Source organism: Rhineura floridana, chromosome 4 (genome assembly GCF_030035675.1).
Source record: "Rhineura floridana isolate rRhiFlo1 chromosome 4, rRhiFlo1.hap2, whole genome shotgun sequence".
Lineage (NCBI taxonomy): Eukaryota > Metazoa > Chordata > Lepidosauria > Squamata > Rhineuridae > Rhineura > Rhineura floridana.
This window is the reverse complement of record NC_084483.1, coordinates 187,909,116-187,915,197: the sequence shown is the minus strand read 5'-3', so window position 1 is coordinate 187,915,197 and position 6,082 is coordinate 187,909,116. Positions and strand designations below refer to the sequence as shown.

Below are 6,082 nucleotides of genomic sequence, written 5' to 3'. Positions count from 1 at the left end.
AATGCAGACTCAAGACAATAGGGCGCCCTAATAAAAAATGAAAAATTGTTCACAGTTGTTTACATAAACATTTTGTTAGATTTAACTTATGCTTTAATTCAACGTTAGCTACACATTCTTCTTGTTTTCTTCTTGCAGTTTTGAACTGCTCTATTTGATGAATTCAAATGCAGTGTGGGTTCTTTTTGAGTCTCATGAGTCTGTAGTTCTGATTCTTTGATTGATAAAACATATTCACTCATTCACATGATCAGGCAGAGGAAAACCTTCTTTCAGAACATAATATTCTGTTCAAAGATTAGAAAGAATCTTGAACTATAGTTTCAAAGTAGTCAAAAATGAAATTTTATTGTTCATTCTGGAAAATATAGCCCAGATTGGGTTAAAATGAGACACACAGGGCAATGCACATTTAAAGCACATGACTTTCCCCCCCGCAAGAATCCTGGGAATTCTAGTTTGTTAAGAGTGCTGGAAATTGTAGCTCTATGAGAGGGAAACAACACTTCCCAGGATCTTTAATTTAAAGCCATGTACTTTAAATGTGCATTGAATGCATATTGTATTGGGACGTTTGCTTTTTAACTTGTTCATGAATGATCTAGAGTTAGGAGAGAATAGTGAGGTGGCCAAGTTTGCTGATGATACTAAATTGTTCAGGGTTGTTAAAGATTACAAAGATCTCCAAACAGATCTCTCGAAACTGGGTGAATGGGCAGTAAAAAGGCAAATGCAATTCAATATCAACAACTGCAAAGGAGCAAAATATTGGAGCAAAATAATCTTAATTTCACATACACACTCATGGAGCCTAAACTGGCACTGACTGACTAGGAATGAGACCTTGGGGTCATAGGGCATAGCTTGATGAAGATGTCAACTCAGTGTGCAGCAGCTATGATAATTAGGAAAGGTACTGAAAATAAAACTGCTGATATCATAATGGTGTTATAGCAATCTATGGTGTGGCCGCATTTGGAATACTCTTTCAACAAGCCTTTTAAGTTGAGACCTATCCCAGTCTGCATCTGTGTCAGAATTGTTTAATATGTTTTCTAATAATGTTTTTAACCCTTTTTAAGGTTGTTTTTTTAAATGTTTTTAATGCTGTTTTGTTTTAATGTATTTTAAGATCTGTTTTTATGATGTTTTAAAGTGTTTTAGTGCTTTGTTTGCCGCCCTAGGCTGCTGCTGGGAGGAAAGGCAGGATACAAATTAAATAAATGAATAAATAATACTGTGTACGGTTCTGATGGCCTCACCTCAAAAAAGATACTGTAGAGCTGGAAAAGGTTTGGAAAAGAGCAACCAAAATGATCAAGGGGATGGAGAGATTCCCCTATGAGGAAAGGTTGCAGCATTTGGGGCTTTTTAATTTAGAGAAAAGGTAAGAGGTGACATGACAGAAGCATATAAAATTATGCATGGCATGGAGAAAGAGGAGAATTCTCCCTTTCTCATAATACTAGGACTCATGGGCATCCCATGAAACAGAATGTTGGAAGATTCAGGACAAACAAAAGAAAGTACTTCTTCAAACAGCACATCGTGAAACTATGGAATTCCCTCTTGCAAGAGGCAGTGATGGCCACCAACTTGGAAGACTTTAAAAGAGGATTAGACAAATTCATGGAGGATAAGGCGATCAATAGCTACTTATGACTATGGTGCTCTGCCACCACAGTCAGAGGCGGTATGCTTCCAAATACCAGTTGCTGGGAACCGCAGGAGGGGAGAGTGCTCTTGCGCTCAGTTCCTGCTTGCAGACTTCCCATTAGGGCATCTGGTTGGCCACTGTGTGAACAGGATGCTGGACAAGATGGGCCACTGGCCACTTGTGTTCTTAAGTATGGTGCTGATCTTCTCAATGACAGTGTTGCATTTCACAGATTTTATTTCTGGGGATCTATACATCTCTTCGAGGTGTGTAGGGAACTCCCTGGGCCTGGGAAACCACCACCCTCTCCCTTTGCTCATGTGCCTCACCAGCCTTGCTCTAAGTTTTTCTTCCTGCTATTATCTCTGTACTCAACTGTTTCCTTGTCCACCTGCTCCTTTTCCAACCTGTCCCCTTTACATAAGAATGGGGATGGGCCATAGCTCACTAGCAGACCATCTGCTCTGCATGCGGAAGGTCCCAGGATCAAAACCTGGCATCTCCGGGTAGGAAATCCTGGTGAGCTGCTGCCAGTCAGTGAGGACTATACAGAGTTAGATAGAGCAGTGGTCTGACTCAGCTTAAGGCGGCTTCCTATGTTCCGATATTCCTAAGCAGAGCTTGGAAAAGTTACTTTTTTGGAACTACAACTCCCATCAGCCCCAGCCAGCATGGCCACTGGATTGGGCTGATGGGAGTTGTAGTTAAAAAAAGTAATGTTTCCAAACTCTGTTCCTAAGACAAAAAACAGGCCAAGTGCTGAATCTGTGGCACAGGAAGCTTATTATTAATTATAAATGTGATATTAATCGGGGTTATATGGAAATAACCCTTAATTTATTCTCCTTTTGCTTTCAGTTTGTTGTGCTTTTTGTTAAATCAGACACAAACCTTCCAGTGTTTTGAGTGGTTATATGTGTATGATGATGCGTATGTGTGTGTGCATAAGTGAGCCTATAGAGAGAAAGGAGGGGGTAGGTAGGGATGGTTTGGTTAAAAAATAACCAGATATAGGACATAACCCAGCCAAAGGTAGACCCATAATTCCATTGCTTTCAGTGTGAAAGGTTTTGCCACTTGTTTCAGTCTCCCATTTAAATAAATGAAATGTAGTAGTTCTTCACTGTGAATGGATTTAACCCAGGGTGATGGTGATGGTGATGGTGATGGTGATGGTGATGGTGATGGTGATGGTGATGGTGATGGTGATGGTGATGGTGAAATGTATATCCACCATTTCTCCCAGGAGCCCAGGGTGGCAAACAAGCAATAAAACACTAAAAACATCTACGAAATATCTTAAAAACAAAACATCTTTAAAAAATCATAAAAACAAAACTTTTTTTAAAAAAAATCAAAAACATCTTTAAAAGGCAATTTCAACACAGATGCAGACTGGGATAAGGTCTCTATCTGAAAGGATTGTTGAAAGAAGACATCTGCAGTAGGCACTCAAATATTTCTAATATTTAAGGGGAGGGAATTCCAAAGGGTAGGTGCCACTATACTAAAGGTCCGCCTCCTATATTGTGCAGAATGGACCTGCAGAGCACAGTGATTGACTGGATAGATAAGGGGTAAGATGATATTTCAGGTATCCTGGTCCCAAGTTCTAAAGGGCTTTATATACCAAAACCAGCACCTTGAACTGCAATCCTTTCAGCAGTAGGGTAACATGTTGGCAATGTCCTGCCCCACTGAGCGGTTGCTCTGCTGCATTTTGCAACAGCTGCAGCTTCTTGACCACCTCAAGGGCAGCCCCACATAGAGTGCATTACCGTAATCCAGCCTGGAGGTTACTAGTGTATGGTAGCGATGTGCTCTGTTTCTGCAATAATTGGATTTGCCATGAGATTAATTATTATTTCTGATATTCTCTATATTTGCAGAGAGAATTTTGAAGCAGATAGTCTCTGTGCCTTGCTTCTGAATCATTCTTTTTTATTGGTTTTTTTTTAATTGCTTTGAAACCATTGATAGTGTGATTCTTTTATTATCTACTTTCTATGTGAGCTCTTCACATGTGTATGCCCTTTCACTGATGTCAATGAAGTGTTGATTGTAACTGACAGACAGAAAGCAGCAGGGGGGAATGAGGTGTTGATTGCAAGCTGCAGCTGAAAAAACCAAGTCCAGGCACCACTCTCCCGATTCAGATGTTAGAGAGAAATAGAGCTGGGTATCACCTATCCCCACTCGTGTCTCCTGGGTGTCAAGGGCCAGCTAAAGATCACCCCCACAGTGAGTGGCTCAGAGGTTACATGCCCTCCCACCTGAGCAGCAGTGGGCAAGCTGTATGGTCCCAAAGAGCCCAGTGGCCTGCCAGCTGGCAGTTGCAGACAAGGAAGGGGCTGGCTTGTGCAGCTGTGGCAAGCTGAGCAGGCCCTAGCCAGCTGGGGAGGACGAGCCTCAGAGGGAGGCAATGGTAAACCCCCTCTGAATACCGCTTACCATGAAATCCCTATTCATAGGGCAGTCATAAGTCGGGATCGACTTGAAGGCAGTCCATTTCCATTTTCATCACCTGTGTACTGCTAACACCTTGCCCCAAATCTCCTAATGACTTGTCCCAATGGCTTCATGCAGATCCATCAAATGAACAAGGCCACTTTAGTCCCAGAATCAGGCCTGAATGCAGATTGGAATGTGTCAAGATAATCTGTTTCAGCCAAGAGTACTTGCAATAACTGCACCACAACTCTCTTGATCACCTTACCTTAAAAGGGGGTATTTGCGACTGGGCAATAGTTGTCACAAACCAATGGGCTCAGGGTAGACTTTTTCAGGAGCGGTCAGATCACGCCTCTTTCAGGGCAGCTGGGACCACTCTCTCCTACAAAGACGCATTGACCACACACTAGATCCACTCAGTCATACCCTTTAATAAACCAAGAAGGGCAATGGCTGCATCCTCACATTATTTTCGATGCAAAAATAAAGGGTTGTAGTGCTAAGCTGAACGTTCCATCAGCGCAAGGCTTTGTGCACTGCAACATTCTCCCCCTCTCCTCCCCATGGATGCCCTCTAAACTGCTCTTGGGGTTTCCGCATTCAAATGAAAAAATATATCCTTGAACACTAAAGTCAGGATCATTCAGACCATGGTATTCCCAATCTCTATGTATGGATGTGAAAGTTGGACAGTGAAAAAAGCGGATAAGAGAAAAATCAACTCATTTGAAATGTGGTGTTGGAGGAGAGCTTTGCGCATACTATGGACTGTGAAAAAGACAAATAATTGGGTGTTAGAACAAATCAAACCAGAACTATCACTAGAAGCTAAAATGATGAAGCTGAGGTTATCATACTTTGGACACATCATGAGAAGACATGATTCACTAGAAAAGACAATAATGCTGGGAAAAACAGAAGGGAATTGAAAAAGAAGAAGGCCAAACAAGAGATGGATGGATACCATAAAGGAAGCCACAGCCCTGAACTTACAAGATCTGAACAGGGTGGTTTACGACTAGGGTTGCCAGATCTCAGTTTTTCGGCCTGAGACTCCAGTTTCTGGGGGTCTCCTCTGGCTCTCCGGCTGACCCACCTTAATCTCCAGACTCTCAGCTTCAATTTTAAAAGAAAGTTTCTAGGTGGTCTGGTTCCCAAGATATACACCAAAACATCAGCAATGTGAAAGTATTTAATCCAATACTTGCTTTTCTGGGAGTAATAATAATAATAATAAATTTTTATTTGTTAGTCGCCTATCAGTTCTGCATGAGAGGATGATGCATTTATTTGGGGCTATATTAACTTTTGGACTATGACCATACTACCCTGAACACGCCCGATCTCATCTGATCTCGGAAGCTAAGCAGAGTCAGGCCTGGTTAGTACTTGGATGGGAGACTCCCTGGGAATACCGGGTGCCGTAGGCTTAGAGGAAGGCAATGGTAAACCACCTCTGAATACCTCTTATCATGAAAACCCTATGAATATACCAGACAAGATTCATAGGGTCACCATAAGTCATAATCGACTTGAGGCATATAACAACATACTAACTTCTACCGCAGGGGAAGAATTTTGGGATTCAAAGGTATCTTGAGCCCAGTCCACCCACCCCCAGTACTAAATAGAATCATTTGGGGAATTAGCAACCTCTTCATAGGGAGTGGAGAAGAACTTGCCTAAGAGCAATCCAGAGATAATGAATATTTCAAAATGTTTTTTGTGTTCTAGATTTGGAAATGCTACAAAATGGGGGGGGGGTTACAGATGAATTTATCCATAGCAGAGGTTATTGAAAAACATTGGCTCAGGATTCATTTATAAAAAAATATTGTTGGATGAAATAGTTTATAAATTTTGGGTCAATTAGTTTATAAACTAGTTTTTAAGCAGGCTTTCAGGTTATATACAACTGTAAATTAGATTCTGTCATGAGAGAAAGAATAAAATAAAATACACTGGATAGTCGGA

General features: G+C 41.4%; 1 non-coding gene across 1 annotated transcript; it reads left to right on the top strand.

Moving 5' to 3' along the window:
- Positions 1-5,419: 5,419 nt before the first annotated feature.
- Positions 5,420-5,538, top strand: LOC133384707 (5S ribosomal RNA). Its single transcript, XR_009762647.1, has one exon. It is a non-coding gene; the product is annotated as a 5S ribosomal RNA (ribosomal RNA).
- The last annotated feature ends 544 nt before the right edge of the window (positions 5,539-6,082 follow it).